Source organism: Rutidosis leptorrhynchoides, chromosome 6 (assembly GCF_046630445.1).
Source record: "Rutidosis leptorrhynchoides isolate AG116_Rl617_1_P2 chromosome 6, CSIRO_AGI_Rlap_v1, whole genome shotgun sequence".
NCBI classification, from domain to species: domain Eukaryota; kingdom Viridiplantae; phylum Streptophyta; class Magnoliopsida; order Asterales; family Asteraceae; genus Rutidosis; species Rutidosis leptorrhynchoides.
In genome coordinates this window covers 281,916,005-281,935,526 of record NC_092338.1, presented here as the reverse complement: position 1 = coordinate 281,935,526, position 19,522 = coordinate 281,916,005, and the positions used below count along the sequence as shown (strand labels likewise).

Sequence of the window (19,522 nt, the reverse complement as noted above, 5' to 3'; positions counted from 1 at the left end):
TGTTGTCCTTTCGCTGTCGTTGCCGGAGAACCTTTTATATTCCACGACATCATCAGCCGGTGTACCAGCAACTCGTCATCTCTTTGGCGGAAACCGCAATCAGTATTTTGAAAACCTCGCAGAACTTCTTCAATTATACCTATAACGTCCATCCCTAAGAATTACATAATTTGAATGTGAAGTTTCTGAAAAACACCCTGAACTATGAAGTAGTTCTTGAAATGCTAATGAAGCAGCGAAAACTGTAAACGACTTTAACAGTCAAAAGTTTGATGATGAAGTACAGTGTGTTTGTTAAGCTCAGAAAAAGAGAAGGTTTAGAACCAGAAAACGGTTTGAGCAAAATATGAAAGAGGCTGTGGATAAATCACCGGGATTGAACCTGCCTTCAAAGGATCCAAATGATTTAGTACCTGCTGAAGTCATTAACGAATATCTTGCTTCTGAATCTAAACCCTTAAGGATAAATCTTCTTCATCATCCTTCAATATTAGAAATTCTAAGATATCATCATATCTTTCATTATAAATATCTTCGATATTTCTAAAGATATTTTCATAACTATTCTTATCGGAAATCATTTATCTTCTTGCGTTATCTGTGTCACATCATAAAAGAAACTATGTTAGTTTCTAAATTCTGAAACCTTCGAGTTTAAAATATGAATGTTTTGAAGTAGTGTTGGGAACTGAAGCATGAATTAGTATAATATAATGACACTTAATCAACGACATTATATTACAGTAAGTCATGTTGAGTTTCTAATGGAACGTGATGATTCATAGTACCATCATCATGTGCCATGTTACATGGCTCTTACATTCTATTCAAATTCTAAAAATATCAAGAAAATAATTCTTGATGATTCGGTCTTTTCCAGGTTATTCTGGTAATTTGACAAACCAAAATCGTGCCATTATCAATTCTTTCTTAGAACATTAACTATGTTCATTTTGAATTTCATGCCTACGAATTTCGGATCATTGCTCGCTTGACTTGAGGACGGGAAGAAGAAAAGAATGGACAAAGCCCCGAAAAAGAAATTGGAGTAAAAATCGCAGCAAATAAGAGAGAGCATTAACTGTGGATGACAATGATTATAGAAGACAGAAGCAGGAACATCGAAGTATAAGGGAAAATATAAAACTCAACAACCACCTGGAAATTTCAAACCGTGTATATCAATACGTATTGCAACGTAAAGACACGGGAGAATTAAAAACATTATAATTCCAAGGAAATAATAGAAATGAATAGATTCTTCTGGCGGTAGATGAAAGGGAAGAATGAAAGATATGAAAGTTAGAAGTATAACAAGAATCAGAACGGGATGGAGCATACTGACGAATGTTTTAAAGTATGGGGTGAGGGGGAAAGAATAGAAGGTATGAGCTGTAGAAATAAAGGAACAAAGGAAGTGGATTTATAGTGAAATATCCGACAGAGAAATCGAAACAGATTGGTGCATTAAATCAAAGAAGATCATAATTTCCTTATTCACCGAAGAATCAAATCTTTTAGATTTCCAAGATTTTCCTTAAATCCCTTAGATCCGAAAGTCAATAGTAACTACGTCATCGGTTGAAACGAATATATTTAATTACTCATTTCACTCTTTTGTGATAGCTTCACTCGTACGCTTCACATGATCGAATCGTTTTATCTATATTTCTCAGTAATAATAAAACTCTATTATCACCTCATATTTGTCATGAAAACAATTTTATCTCTATCCATAACGACCTCTATCAAATTTCGAGGATAAAATTTCTTTAACGGGTAGGTACTGTAATGACCCGGAAATTTCCAACGAAATTAAAACCTTAATCTTTATATGTTTCCGACACGATAAGCAAAACCTGTAATGTCGAGTTTCAGAAGTTTTGAAATTTATATTCATGTAATCAAAAACCCTTTGGCTGTGCTCGACGATTCACGAACCTTTAAATTATAAATAGAAATGTATTAAATGTTACATGATTAATAACTTATAATATTAATATATTTAAGTACAAATTAAAATGAATACTTTATTAATAAAAATTTACTTTTATTATTAATATTGATATTTGTATTATTAATTTATTATATAATTAATAAATATGAGATTTGATAGACAAAATTTGTTATATCAATATTATAAGTAGTACACTCATTATTATTATTAGTATTGATATCTGTATGGTTAATAATAATTTAATAAATAATATATAGATATAAAATTTAAATATGTAGCTTGTTATTACTAGTAATTTTAATATTTTTTTACGAACCATTATTATTATTATTATTATTATTATTATCATTTTTATTATAAAAACAATACAATACATTATTAATAAAATATTATTATTATGATTAATATTATTATTATTAGGATAATTAGTATTAATTGTATTATTATTATGTTATTATTAGAAATAATATTCAGTGGTATTATTATTATTTATTATTAGGAGAATTATTATTAATATACTTATTAATATTAATTATATATATAAATACAGAATTATATATATAAATATATAAATACGATTAAAAATACAGAAAATTTTGTATTCTGTTTCAATCCTTTTCAAAGTTGTAGTTAATTGATACCTCCTGTCTCCAAATTTGTTTCGTATCACTATCATCAGTACAAACTAGATTACAACCAGATTCGATGTATATTGTATTTTATTAAATTTCTGTTTCAATCTTTGTCTGATTAAGGAACGAGCATCACAACCTCTATATAATTGACTAAGTCTGTGGTTACGTAAATCATTCAACCTCCCTCTACCATTACCAACTACACAATCCTTTTAACAGCTTTTATCGGATTAAAAATCAAACGAAAATATTAAAAGATAAGGTCGGTACTTCTGTTCTTCAATTGTTTCTGCCAAACATCGAATCCAAAATTTATTTTAAAATCTATTATTGCAGATTTGTTAGGAATATATTAATTGATCTTTCTGCAAAAATTCGTTTATCAATTCATTAATGTGAGTTTCAATTTTGGAGTCAAACCTTAATATTCAAAAGTCAAATGAAGGTGTTCTTCATGAAATTCAATCTCGTTTTAATGATTCAAGATCAATTGATTATGGAAGAAGTTTGTAGGAGGGATTTAAAGTGTATGTTTTTTAGAAAATTTTGTCTAAAACAAATCAAAACCCGTTTTTAATGTTTGAGTTTATGGTTTTGGTGTTCTTCGTATACAGCGACTGTTTTTTTATTTTATTTTTTTGTTGTTGTCTCGATGTTGTTTTGTATCTGTTAATAGCAACTGTATTGATTTAAAATCAAACGATTGAGATGGTTAGGGATAGATTTGATTTTGAGTTTGGCTGTTTGCAATATGAAGAAGAAAATAGAAGTTAACACAGGGTCGGTTTAAATAAAATTAGGGGTATATTAATATAAAAAAAACGCTAGTGGCTGGATGGAGTAGTAGCGTGTTTGGGTAACAAGTGGTCGCGGGTTCAATACCTGCTTTGGACATTTTTCTTTTTAGGGAATTTCTCAAGGTAGTTCATTTTTTTTATTATTACTATTATCATTTTCACATATATTATTATTATTATTATTATTAATGTTATTATTATAACTATCATAATTATTATTAGTATTATTATGGTTATTATTTATATTAGTTATGAGCTACTAGTTATTATTATTAATATTAAAAATAATTATTTTGTTAAAATTATCATTTTTTTTTACTTTATCATTATTAGTAAAAATATTGTTTTCCTTAAAATTTTTATTATTAATAAAAGTATTAAAATTATCATTATAAGTATTATCATTGTTATTGTTATAGAAATTATCAAAATTCTTATTATTTTTATCATTATTATTACTAGTATTATATATATATATATATATATATATATATATATATATATATATATATATAATTAGGTTCTTAACAAACACATAATATAAAATAACACATAAAATTACTAATAGTATATACTCGTTCGATTACAATTATACGTGTTAATATATATATATATATACAAATGATATAGGTTCGTGAATCCAAGGCCAACCCTACACTTGTTCAATGATGTTATATGTATTTTTACTACAAAATACAGTATGGTGAGTATATAGTCCCTTTTAAACTCTAAATATTTTGGGATGAGAATACATGCATTTTATGATTTACATTATGGACACAAGTGATCAAAAATAAATTCTATGTTGAGTTGTACCATTGCATATTTCTTTATACTTGGTAGCTAATATTTACATGAGGAATGTAAACGCGAATCCTATTGATAGATCTATCGGGCCTGACAACCCCAACAAGGCTGGACGACCAGTTTTAAACGGTTGCACAGTACTTCGTTTCTGTATACTACACTTGGTACGGTGTGGTGATTATTTAAGAATATGCTGCGATAATTTAAATGTTAAGTATGGTTACCAAGTGCTCAACTACTTTTACATACACTTGCGAGTGTATTATGTTTATCTATATAAAATCTTGTGGTCCATAGTTATAACGCTGCTAGCAACAAAACCTATATATCTCACCAACTTTATGTTGACATTTTAAAGCATGTTATTCTCAGGTACGAATTAAGTCTTCCGCTGTGCATTTGCTCATGTTAAGCACATTACTTGGAGTCGATCATCGCAATGTTATCAACTATTGTAAATCCTTTATAATCGATATGGACTTCGTCCGGATGGATTAGTAGCGGTCATTTCAATCGTTTTGAAGGTAGTGAGTATAGTTTATGATTTTTGAATCAAAATCGAAAGATGTACAGTGTAACATATTAATTGTGATCTTAAATATTTCTCGGGTATTACCTACCCGTTAAAAAAAATTTCACAAGTAATATTTTGTACAAGAGAATTTTTATTACAGTCTTTATGAAAATATATATATATATGTATATTTTCTTCAGATGTAATACAGATTTGATGAGTTAATATTAAATTAAGCTCATTTGATTTTTGGCTGGAACTAAAAATGAATAATCTCTAAAACATTAAAGATTACATAATTTTCGCGGAGTGTTTCACTAATGTAGTTAGTACTTCATTATCTATACTAATTGATATTCCTTGGTGAAGGATGTTGATGTCGTGGAATTCTTGTGAACTTCACAAGATACGACGATGTTTTCTAGGGAGTTTCGAGCATATCGAAAATGAAAGTGTAAAATCAAACCTATAATTGATTAATACACTTCGTTTATTATAAAACGTAATTTTTTGAATTTTGAGACAGAGTTTGTAGTTAACGATGGTTAAGTCGCTAATGAAGGATGTACATCATTGCATATTAGTAATATGAACTAGCCGAGTAGTATATACCCTTATTTAATTCATACATAATAGTTTAGTACAAAAAGATTTATTTTGGTTTCAAAATTTATATATATAAGATATACATATAAATTCTTCAGTGGGAATGAGTTAATACTTCATAACTCGTTGATACAATATACTCGTTGTTGATTAGTGATGATGTCCACGGTGATTATGGATCTGGCGGAGCTTGTGATGTTGTAGGTGCCGCTGGTGCTGATGATGTTGTCGATACTGCTGGTGTTGCTTGTATAACAAGTCTATTTTGTAAGGCACGCACCATTCCTGTCATGGTTTCTATTCTTCCCTGTATCATCTTCATTCATCCACTTATCTTGGTTTACGGTTATGATTAGAATAAATAATCTCTAAAACTTTAGAGATTACATAATCACCGTAGAATATTTCTCTGATAAAGTCATGAATCAATACTTCATCGTTTGTTGTTGTCGGTATTCCTAGGTATCTATGGTGCGTATGACATTGATGCTTGAGGTACAGATTGCGATGTTGAGGTGTGGGATGCGGATGTGGTTGTTGGTGGTGGTAATGATACTGTTGGTGTTGATGATGGTACTGTTGATGCCGATGATGCTGCTGGTGTTTGTGGTATTGAGACTTGCGATGTGGATGTTGTTGGTGGTACTACTGATGGTGATGGTGCTAATGTTGGTGGTGCTTGTGGTGCTTGTGATGCTTGCAAGTTGTGCATCATATTTTCTAAAGTCACCACTCTAGCACGAAGCTCGTTAACTTCTTCTATTACACCGGAATGATCGGTGGTTCGGACGAGTGGGTGAATAAGATCTAGAATTTGAAATAGTATATAATCGTGACAAGATACTCTAGAAATGAGAAAGAAAATGATGTTTCAGACAGGTTCGCCGGTAAGTGCTTCAGGTTCTTCGCCAAGAGGGGAATGTGGTGGATGGAAGGGATCACCTTCGTCCTATCTCCAATGATTTAATAGGCTACGAACCCATCCCTAATTTATCTAGAATATATGATGGCTAATTGGTTGCTCCATTCCGGTCACACTGCTTTCGGAGCTCGAGTAAAATTCTATATCGGAATCCGAGGGACTTGAACTAGTGGCGAGTTCCATTTCGTACGATTGAATAAAGGATTTTTCGATATGAAATGATTTCCGGCTATAGGATGGTATTCTAATTACATAGAATATCTATATATATAGAACAAAGGATTACAGAGGAATTTACGAAAAATGTTAGGCAAAGTTTACAGTAACAGATACGCTAAGATATGAATTAGCAGATACGCTAAGATATGAATTAGCAGATGCGCTAAGATATGAATTTTGTCTATACACTATTCATGCAATCAATGCAGTAAGATGTGTCTAGACTAAGAATGATAAACAGGTAATTTCCGACAAGAAATGATAAGCAAAACTTTTGATATGCAGACACGGTCGAAGTCCAGACTCATTAATGCATCTTAATATCTATCAGTTAGATACACTAATGCAAGACCTGGTTTGCTAAGACCACCGCTCTGATACCAACTGAAATGCCCCGTTCATATCGATTATAAACGATTCACAATAGTCAATTACATCGGGAGGTATTTGACCTCTATATGATACATTTTACAAACATTGCATTCGTTTTTAAAAGACAAACTTTCATTACATCGAAAGTTGACAGCATGCATACCATTTCATAATATATCTAAACTATAAAAGACTTAATCTGTCATTTACTTAATAATAATCCTTATTGAACTCTACGACTTGAATGCAACGTCTTTTGAAATATGCCATGAATGACTCCAAGTAATATCTTTAAAATGAACAAATGCACAGCGGAAGATTTCTTTAATACCTGAGAATAAACATGCTCTCAAGTGTCAACCAAAAGGTTGGTGAGTTCATTTGTTTTTCATAATCATTCATTTCTATTATTTTAATAGACCACAAGATTTCAATATTTAATTATACACATAACTCGAGTACAAAATAAAACACATAACCTGTGTATAAAAATCATTCATATGAATTAAACACCTGGTAACCGACGTTAACTTTAACGCATGGAATATCCTCAAACAGAACCTCTCATCTGTATAATATAATCTCGAAGTACTAAAGCCATCCATAACCTGAATGGGGGTTGTTAGGCCCAATAGATTTATCTTTAGGATTCGCATCAATTAGGGGCCATTTCCCTAATTCTTAGGTTACCATACTTGAAGGTCGATATTCGGTTTAATAATCCAACCATAGAATATAGTTTTAAGTACTTGTGTCTATTTCGTAAAACATTTATAAAAGCAGCTCATGTATTCTCAGTCCCAAAAATATATATAAAAAGGGAGTAATGAAACTCACAATACTGTATTTCGTAGCAATAATGCAAATAACGGCACTGAACAAGTGTAGGGTTGGCCTCGGATTCACGAACGTATCAATATTGTGATTCAATATTTTAAGAAAGTACGTAGATGCAACGGAGATGATAAACACTAGTTTGACCTCATGAGCAATGCCCCCGAACAATACCCATAACCTCCATAGCTATAACCCATAATTTCCTTAGCTCTATCCCACTCCAAAACCAGTTTTGAAATAACTTGCCCATAACCCCGTCGTAGTATTTTATGTATAATAATACTAATAATAATACTACTACTACTAATAATAATACGATTAATAATAATAATATTAATCTTAATAATAATAATAATAATAATAATAATAATAATAATAATTATAATAATAATATATTTCGAGAGATTGAGAGAAGAGGTAGATGGATTCGGCAGAAAAATGTGAGCTTTATACACAAATCCTGAAACTGACACCTCCACGATCGCGGAGGTTTTGTGCCTATATGCTTCGCGATCGCGGAGCTTCTCTGTCCAGCTCATTCCCAATGATTTCAAGGCTGCCGACGGTTTATATAATAATATATATATATAATATATTTAATTTATATAATTAATTATGTATTATATTATATTCACGTGCATAGTTGACTTGTAAAATTAGTTACGATGACTTGTACATTGACGCTCGACTTATGTCTCAGTTCCGATTTCTCGAATGCTATTTCGTACGCTTAGAAAACTAGCACTTTATGTTTCGCGATGTGTACCTTTTTCAAAAATTAGACTTAATCATCGATAAATTATATTATAAAATGTAACTTATATATTTGAGTGTTGTGGTCATTTGATTCTTTAATTTATCGTCTCGTTATATATACATATACATCAACATGTTTTATAACTAAGTTATTATTATATCTCATTATATTGTAATATATATATATATATATATATATATATATATATATATATATATATATATATATATATATATATATATATATTCATTTTGAACTATAAATTTGAAATATCTATTTAATAATATAATATTTAGTTTTTTTCAAAACTAATTATATTCAAAGCTTATTATATATTTTGAAATCGTTTAAATAATAGAAAGTATTATTTCGTAATGTTTGCATTTTAAAGCTTGAAATTGATATAACTCATTTATGCACAAACGTTTATTAAATAAGAACATTTTAATAATCAAATTATATCATTTTATTAAAAAGGTTATAATAGTAGAAGTTGTTATATCATAAAACGTTTTAGAAAAGTAAGATTAAATATATTCATAATAGGTTTCAAGTTTTTAAATTACCGTTTGTTGGTGAAGCGTGGGATAAAGTCCAATGGTTAATATAGACGTATGAAATCATCTTAATGTAAAATGTCGATTTACTTAACTTGTCGATATCTATTGTCTAATTTATATATATTCCATAATTTCACTTTCGCATTAAATAATATGAAAGCTAATAATTACCGTATCAAAAGTCACAAGTAAATTATTGTAAAGCATACTTTGAAAATTAATCAGGAATCTCCACTATCCTTTGTGTAGTTCTCGCTAATTGACACTTTGTTCTTACATGTAGACCACTTTACCATTTATTACGAATATCTTTAAAAAGGAATGATTTCTTAAATCACAGTGGACCTCACAATAGAGACCCGTAATCATATTACAATGTATCTGATAATTCAATCCCTTGATATCATCTTTTAATTCCGTCGATAAACATATTAAAACATGTATTAAAACAAATACGTTCATGTAAAGTATTATTTATCTAATACTTTGTTAACGCTTTCAATTACTATAACTATATAGTATATATACATATCTATATACACATAAATGTTCGTGAATCGTCGAGTACAGTCAAAGGGTAATTGATTACATGAACACGGTTCAAAGTTTTTGAGATTTCAACATTACAGACTTTGCTTATCGTGTCGGAAACATATAAAGATCAAGTTTAAATTTGGTCGGAAATTTCCGGGTCGTCATAGCGCAGGTGTTTCGATTGAGGATGCTGAAACGCTCCCAAACCCAATTCAACGATTTACTTGTTAAAATACGACACTTTTTTTTCTTAAAATATTAACAATAATTTTGTCAACGCAAACCATAGAACACAATGTCTTACACAATGTTAAACATAATTCAAAACACAACACGTACGAGTTTACAACCTCGGGAACTCATGTCCCTCAAGTTAACAAATGTTTAACATGACCCATTTGACCAAATAGACCAACAATGAGCATGACCGCCGGGACCATTACCAAAAGCAACTTCCAAAAATCCGCCACAAGCAAGCTAGGCAAATCCCTTACCCTTGTCCTTCGAAATGCCACAATTTATAAAATGGTATACAACGAAAGAGTAAGTTACAATGCTTAGTGAGTGCAATACTTATATGCATACATAAGTTCCTTACTTGTACCACCTACACAAATTTCCGCATACAAGCTAGCATCACAAGTAATATAAATCCAAAACAACGCATTACGCTACAACATGTCAATATGGTTAACCATGCAAAATAGTTCAAGTGATCAAATGAATTAACACTACCAAATAAGTGCACATGGTCACGAAGCCACCTTCCGGATGGCACCGCCAAGTACACACGAACGTGGTCGCCGAAGAGTGTATTCGTTTAGTGACACTCACCACATCCCTAGACAATGTGTGGCCGCTGAAGAGTGAATAACACTCGCCACAAATACATTCATAAACGTGGTCGCGAAGAGTGAAACCTAACGGTTAACACTCACCACCTTGCATCAAATGGCCATGAAGAGTAAACCTTACAATCGGTGTCACTCGCCATAATTCAATACAAGCAATAACCTATATATACACACATATAAATACTTCACTCACCTTGAGCAACTAGATGAGTCAATAACGAAGCTAGGATTTCAAGATTGCTCCAAAAGTGAGTTACCTAGCATAATTCACAACATCAAGCTATAAACACTAGTAGCTTGACCCATAAATCCCCAAGTGAAAATTTGGCCCAAATTGCACCCAAACTACCAACTAGGTCAAACAAAACCCTAACACCCCAAATCACTAATAGCTAGTGATTTGGTCCCAAACTCATCAAAATACAACTTATGGTCAAGTACTAGGAGTAACTCACGACCCAATTCAGCCAAATGACTCATTTTGATCCAAATTGGGTTTACACCCAAAATCAACTTCTAAAGACACCCATTTGGGTTCATTCATCAATCTAATCACTAATACTAGTGATTATGCCCAAAATGGAAGTCTATACAAGACCAAAATGTTTTCCAATCCAAAAGCCACCAACAAAGGTCAACAACACTCACAACTAGTTTCAAACACCCATTTGTGAACTAGATGGGTAAACTCAAGAACATGCAAATTCAAATCCTAACATCAAATTGAATGAAAATTAGAGTTGGGACTTAACACAACTATCACAAGGTAGCTAGAAATGACATAAACAAGGGTAACTCTTGCACTTTGGATAGATTCAACCTCTTTCTTCCCCAAATCAAACTTTCTCTCACTAAAGAAGCTTTCTAACTCTAGGATAGATGGAAGTGTTTGATGGAAGTGAAAATGAAATTAAAGTGAATCTAAACCTAGTTCACTAGTCATATGGTCGTCCTTAAGTGAATAGACAAGAGTGCCCCCACTTAAACCCTTATAAAAATCAAAATTCAGCATTTTGCCCCGCAGAGAGACGCGTCACGGCTCCCAAGCCCGCGACGCTGCTCATAGCGTATTTCAGTAACAGAATATATCCCATACCAATCCTTCAGCTCACCTTAAAAGGTGTGGCACAGCCTCTCATCCCCGCGGCGCGGACCCACGCATATTTTGACATCAGAAACTTTCTAACAAAATCACGTATAGCCGCGGCGTGACTCCTTAGCCCGCGGTGCGGCTCCCCTTGACATTGAGATTTGGGGTGTTACAGATGCCGGTGCTACTCCCGTAGGAAAATTATTTGTAGCACCAGTGGCTCCAGTCGTTGGCTCTTATGGCGTGCCAGGTGCTTTCGGTGGCATCTGCAACGCTTTTGATACCTTTGGCTGAGATTGACTTATCATTTTCCCATCTTTTTGCAAAGTGCTCTTGTTACCTGTGAGATTTACCATGCGCAAAAAGTGAAAAGGATGTTACGAACATTAAGATAAAAGATAGACTAAACCTTTTAATTGAAGGTCCTACGGATGGTGCCATTTGATCAAGCATGGATTAGATCCAATGGGTTTAGTCCACACTTGTTAATAAAGATAGTGGATATAATGGTCATTTGAATCAAACTCTCCTGTCTGGATTACCGTGAATAACCCTCGTACGAAATAATGATCTTAGAGAGGGTAGTTAAACGTAGAACCGCCATGATTGGGCTAGCCGGGAAGTGATGGCTCAATGGGCGCTAGGCTTTATTGTTCGAAGAACGTTACGTGTGATGCATGTTGCACAATACATCAAAACCCTCAAATTTATACAAGATTCAAACACTAAAAATAAGCACACACAACTAACGAGCACTTAAAACCCGGTTATTATAGCACTTTTTATGTAAGTATTCGTTTCAAGTTCGTCCCAAGAGAGATGTGTAAGTCGAATAATTGAAACTATTAATCATTCTAGGATTTGTTTGATTAGGGGGTTTTGATTGATTTTAACTATCAACTAAAATTTGCACAAATAAACATGACTTAAACTAACAATTATAACTAGCAACAAGTAGCAAGTAACTAAATATTGAGATCTAAATCAATTAACTAAGTAGTGTTCACTTACCTAATCCTCTCTATGTTTGGATTACCTCATTTTACCCAATTTGCTATCGCATTAGTTGTTGAACTATTAAATGTTTAGCATCACTACCAAACCTTAATCAAATTACCCTTTGCAAACTCACATAAGTATTGTATTCTAAGATCAAGTTAATTATGAGCAGTTATTGAGATTATGCTTGGGTTGAAATCACTTAGAACCCTTCAACTATCAAAATCAATTAAGATAATCGAACACCACTATGTTGACTAAAGGCCAATTGAAAACGAGCTTAAACTAAGAACAAAATCACTTAAAATTCCCAATTTAGTAGTGTAGATCACTTAGAGTGTTGAAGCATAAATTGTTTCACTACTCAAATCACTTAGAAAGCTACACAATCCATGTAATCAAAGTAAATCCTAAAACAAATGCATAGCAATGGATCTATAGCTAACACAATAACACTTACTCATGTATTTCATTCAAATAAGTTCATTCAATAATTTGGGGCAAAACCCTTGCGCTAGAGATTCATAGATAAGCAAACACAATCAAATTAGCTAAGCATGGCTAATATTACACTAATCAAAAGCATTGAATCACAAATAAACATCATGTTAAGCTATTACAAGTATTCAATTCATAACTTAGATAAATAAAGGTGGAGATTACAACCCAATTGATAAAACTAGATAGATCTAATAATAAGATTGCTTGAGCTTTTGCTTGATCCTTCAAATTAGCCTTAATCTCCCTTTGGATGATGAAATTAGGGTTTTGAGATGAAAAATTATTACAATAACTGCAGCTCTCCCTTTGAAACCCTATCTTGTGCCTTTTATACTTTGAAAAATTCTGCACCCAAAAACAGCGAGGTACATTGCACCTAGAGGAGGTGCGCCGCACCTTATAACGTGGGACAGAGGTACGCCGCACCTTATAACATGGGACAGAGGTGCGTCGCACCTTTGAGGTTGTGCGCCGCACCTTATAACTGAACTTCTGATCTTCAAGTTCTGAACCTGAATTTTGGCTTTTTAGTGTTAAGGTGCACCGCTTTCTGGATCTAGTGCACCGCACCACTATACTGCACTTCCAAAATCTTCATTTTTCACTTAGAATTGCCCATTTTGCAATCCCTTTTCACTTTGGATCATGCCCTGCACTTTGGTTTACAAAATAGGCTAGAATTTGGTAAATTTTACACCAATTTGAGCTTTAAGCCTTGAACCGACACTTTTGCGCAAATATACAACTTTCGGGCTCAATGATCCTCAAAACCGAGTGTAATGACGTAGATATTGCAAGGTAAAACATGTATAATTCGTGTAATATCAAACCCCCTACATTTGAATCTTACTTGTCCTCAAGCAAGCATAAAAACAAACAAGCCTTGGAGAATCACCACTAGAGAATACAAGCAAGCTAATGATAATGACCAAAGTGCAAAAGTTGAGAATTTAAGGATACCTCTAAGAATATGCACTTAGAAGGCTCGAATATTCAAAAAAAAAATATTGAACTTGCTAAGGACTAAGGACAACATCAACTCTTCTTCTTCTACTACTAGCGAAAACTCAACGCAATGCTTCAAACAATCTTCAAATATCCTCCAATTCGATCACAATTCAAGCCTAAACTAAAAATCTCCACGTCCTCAAATTTCTTCAAACAATCATGCAAACAAACATATATACCCTAGAAAGGCTTAACGTCCACAAGTTTTGCGATTTAAAAGCAAATCAATCGAGATTTGAGCTTTATTTTGCAAACCTTCCTTGGAGCTCCTTCAAATCATAAAATCATCGAGTTTTTATCTCCACCATCTTATTCTTCGCACCACAATCGATCAAGAACTACCCACAAGCTTCTCTTTGGTTAAATGGATCACCAATTTGCATTAGTTACCCAAGAAAAATGTTTAAGCCTTAAGGAAAACATGGCTTTTAAAGAAAACCATTTGCGTTTAGGAAAGGGAAAACGAGTCAAGTTGTGAAACGAGATAAGTTTTCTGAAAATTTTGGTTTCAAGCTTTGTGCATTCCGAAGCCATCCCGGTTTTGGGACAACCGCACGAATAGCCAATGCCCCGCTATATCACTGAAGTGAACTACCTCCTTGTATTGAAGGTGATGAGACAAAACCTATCTTCGGTTCATAAGGATATGTGCATACAAGCCACCCCGGTGGTGGGACGGCCGCACGAGTAGCTACTTTTGTCGGTATATCACCGAAGTGAACTACCTTCTTATATTGAAGGCGATGAGAAAGCAACTACCTTGGGTATAAGTTTAATGATGGGTCCATTGTGCGATACTTAAAAGACTTTACTTTCAAGCTTAGGTCTTTTGTTACATAACTTAACTTGGAAGAATTTACTTCCAAGTTTGGAAGACTTGACTTCCAAAACAACAAATGGGAGGACTCGACTCTCCCGGGAGTGTCAAAGCTCAAGGCTTTTATTCACTCGGCTACTTCCCACATAACAAGATTTTATGCTTATATTGAGAAAAGGTAGGAAGTAGAAACTACCTTTCCATAATTGGTCGAACAAAGGTGTCATAGCGTTTGGCTATAGCGTGTGTTTTCTAGCAACACTAGCACAAAGCCGTTGCTCCTAAAAAGGATAGCACACGATGAAGTTCGGTGGCTCCTATTCTCTCGGTATGATACATCGGTTGAAACATCATGAAATGAAGAGACAATCAATGTCAATATAAAATGGTGTGGATTAGGAAGTGTCTCACACCAAGTAATGCAACATTCGGGAGACGTGACTCCCTAAAAATGGATGGACTTGAGTCATCCGCAAGTGTTAAAGCAATGAGCTTTAAACACTTAGTTTTGAAACACATACATGGAAGACTTTACTTCCATGCCAAAGCTTTGATTTTTCTCTTGATTTTATCACTTAAGAACAAAAATCATTTGGAAGTGGGAGACTTTACTCCCACTAAAGCATTGCAAGTATAAAAGGAAGACTTTACTTCCTTAACGTTGAAACAATTTACAAGTTTTAACCATTTAGGTGTTATAAATTTGTGTTAATGTAATGGCTAAAAACTTGTCCCAAAAATTTTATCAACAAAGCAAGTTTTAATATTTGATGAGTATGTGTGACAAGTTTAATCCAAAAAGTTCAAAATGACCCGAGATTTACTCTGCCCACTACATTTAGTTTGATGCAATGCCCTCATTGCATTGAAAGATAGAATTAGAAAAAATTGAGGGACATTTTGAAATAGAATAGAAGAGAGGAGAGAAATAAAAACCGGAATTAGATCAAATGATCTTAGTTGTCACCATTCGGATAATACTTAGTCACCAAAAATTTGCATGTCAATGAGCTTGATGCTTAAACTTAATGTCAGGCTTGGATCAATCATCAAAAAGTGTATCCTGCCACTAAGAACCACAAACAAGCAAAGGAAAACACAAACATCCACAAAAGCATCAAAAACGAATATCATACATGCATAGTTGTCAAATTATTACAATAATAATCCATAGTACCAAATTAGATGCGTACAAACCACATCTACCAAATCCAGGTTTACCCAATAACATCACCAAACATTAACTACCAAGTAGCACAATTCAAATAAAATAATCCACATACCAACATAGTTGTTTTATCATAACACAATTATTAAGATCATGAAGCAAGAGTTACCAAATTCACCATAAACCAAATGAGCCACCGCCCTAGCTTCCACCTTGATGTTGTTGGCTTTGCCTCCTCAACCTCTCTTGCTCCTCTTGAGCTTGCCTCATTTTCTCAAACTCTTGTACTTCCATTACTTGTTCGTATTTAGTTTGTCGGTTATAAGGGGGTAGGTGCGGTGAGAATGGTTGGCTACGGTTATATGGTTGGAACGAAGGTTCGGGTGGCCAAGTAGCATCAGGTTCATCATGAAATAGTTGTAAAACATGGGATCTCCACCCTTCGCACAAATCTAGCCCCGCAAGTCGGTATTGGGTCTCGTCATGATGAATTTGATTTTATAAACTTATGTTAATGAATTGCTCCAAAAACCATGACTCGGATAACCCCCCGGTTCCCGAGCTTCCCACCCCACTAGAACCCGCACCTTGTGCGTATTGACCATAACCAACATTAACATTTTACCCCCAAAGATGCTCAATCTCCTCTTCCTCATTAACCTCGGGACGTTGTTGTCGTTGTTCATACCACTTAACATAAACATCGTTTTCTTTCAACAAAATGTGTCCACCCTTCCAGTCTAGGGTGAAAAGTGGACTCATTGGTAGCTTCTCAAGACCGGTAAAATCAATGTTCAAATACTTCATAATATTGGTCACATAACCCCCACCCACACTTGGCTTAGCCGTCTTTTTGTCATCCTCATCATAAAGATAGCTCGCAACAATATTGGGCACATGAACATGATTATGGAGATCAATTTTGTCTACTAGCCAAATATCAAGGGTGGTCATTTTCTCGTTACTATGCCTCCAGTAATTGACCGTGTTCGCAATGAAGCGGTCAATGACCCAGAGTTTTTGGGTCTTAAGGGTTGTTGCAATTTCCTTACTCGGCCTATAATCCGCATTGCTAATGTGGTGCCATGTGGCACAAAGTTCGACCTCATCGGTAGATAATTGTCACAACCAAGCAAATAATTTTCTAGGTCCTCGGGATCATCAAACTCTCCATAATTATCTAAAAGCTTACAAAAGTCCCAAAGACTCATGTGGTGAGTGTCTCCTCCTAGATGAAACCAAAGATATCCAATGCTTTGAACATCGGTTTCCTTTGGGTTGAACATAAGAGTCGATAGAAACTCACAAGTTAGGGTCGGGTAAACAAGCTCATTGAGCGTGGAGAACGGTTCCCAAGGGGTAAGGACTCCACCATGATGTTTGATGTGGAAAGATCTTTTCATTTCCTCATACATGCCTGCTTGAGAAAGGGGTTCCCAATAGACATACTTTGCCACATGAACATCATTGTTAATTCGACGCTCCATGTTTTTCCTATACTTCGGGTTCATCAAAACCCTTTGTAACTTGTCAATTGTATTAACTTGGTCTTTTTGTGCACTTGGAGTTTTCTTGGTCAACCCTCCACCACACTTAGTTGGTGAACCAACTTGAGTTGTGCTTATAGTGCATTGTACACTAGCAACAACCTATGGTGTGGTCAAGGGCATTGGTGGTAGTTTAGAATATTATCTACGAATTCTCATGCATTTGCCTTTGTCCCTAAGATTCAACTTTCCGGTTCTAAAGTCAAAGAAAGAACCCGCAGTTGCTAAAAATGGTCTTGCTAATACAAGTGGCACAACCGGATCTTCCGTTATGTCTACAACGACAAAATCGACCGAAAACTCCTTTTCTCCTACTTACAAAATTATATCTTCTGCAATTCCCACACTAGGGCTAATGGATTTGTCGATTAAGTTCACTTCCATTTTAATGGGTGAAAGGTCACCTAGGTCTAGCTTTTGGTAAAGAGAATAGGGCATAAAGTTAATACTAGCCCCCGAGTCAGCCAATGATGTAAACATCTCTGACCCGAGTCGGCCAATGAAGCTTGTTGGTGTCATATTTGTTGCTTCAAGAAATCATTCTCTTTCATTAGAAATGCTTCGGTTGTCTCCACCTTCTTGATATAATTTTGTATCTCTGACCCGAGTCGGCCAATGAAGCTTGTTGGTGTCATATTTGTTGCTTCATGAAATCATTCTCTTTCTTTAGAAATGCTTCGGTTGTCTCCACCTTCTTGATATAATTTTGCATCATCTCTTCTAAACTTTTCGAAGGTTGGGATGATTGGTTGTTTTGTTGGTGTTGTTGATTATAACCTTGGTTATTTTGTTGTTAGGGATAACCTTGGTTTTGATAGCTTTGAGTTCCTTGGTTGGTATAAGGTTGGTTGTTATAAGATTAGTTGTTTTGTGATTAATAATTGTTGTTTCGATTTTGGTAATAGTTTGGGTTATAACTTTGGTTTTGGTTTTGATTGGTAAATCCGGGTAGTGGAATGGTTTGAGTATTGAATGAGACCTGTTTTTGATTAGGGTTGTAGTAGATTTGATTCGATTGATAAGAATTGTTGCCTTAGTTTGATGATCCACCCCTTTGATAGTTTTGATTACTCACATAGTTGACATGAGCATCCGAATTCATGGGAATGTTGTCTAGATCAATATGGTTACATTGGCTGATTTGAGGACTATTCTTTGTGAGATGTGGGCCTTCGCACCTTTCACAACCTACTTGCATCGCGACTATTGATTGTTGCAACTTCTTCAACTCCTTCCCATATGATTGAAATTGATTGTTAAAGCTTGCAAGCGTGATTTGAACATTGTCACTATCCACTTGAGCTACACTTTTTCTTGGTAAATCTCGAGGTGAAGGAGCTCATTCGTAAGTATTAATCGAGATGTCTTCTAACAACCTTTTGGCCACATTCGGTGATTTATACATAAACACTCCTCTCGCGGAGGAATCAAGATGTTATCTAGTCAATAGATTAGTACCCCGGTAGAATGTGTTGATGTACTCCTTCTTTGTCAATCCATGTGGTGGGCAAGCTCTTAGCATCTTCTTGAAACGTATCCATGCATCATACAAAAACTCATCACTCCGTTGAGTGAATGCATTAATCTCCATCCTAGTTGTTCCGCCTTTGATGGTGGAAAGAGATGATTTATAAAAACATTGCGTAAATCTTGAAAAGTCCTAATCGAATCGAGAGGTAAATTCCTTAACCAAGCTTTCACATCACCTTGAAGATTAAAGGGGAATGCCCTTAACTTATAAGCATCATTAGTAACATCTTAGTTCTTATAGATATCACAAATGTCGTTAAAATGTTGAAGGTGTTCGAAGGGATTTTCCTCTATTAACTCATGAAATAGTATGTCTTTGATCATTGTGAAGAAATTACACTCGATCTTCCAATTATCGGCCCCGATGGGCGGTTTAGTAATAGCCGGAGGCACCACCGTAGGAGCAACCAACCTAGCGTTCCACATCGGCATGTCATTTAGATCATCTTGTTGTTCTTGATTAACCGGTGGTGGGTTGTTGGGAATACCAT

General features: G+C 34.2%; 1 non-coding gene across 1 annotated transcript; it reads left to right on the top strand.

The window, feature by feature from the left end:
- Positions 1-18,994: 18,994 nt before the first annotated feature.
- On the top strand, positions 18,995-19,101 carry LOC139856609 (small nucleolar RNA R71). Its single transcript, XR_011762080.1, has one exon. It is a non-coding gene; the product is annotated as a small nucleolar RNA R71 (small nucleolar RNA).
- Positions 19,102-19,522: the final 421 nt, after the last annotated feature.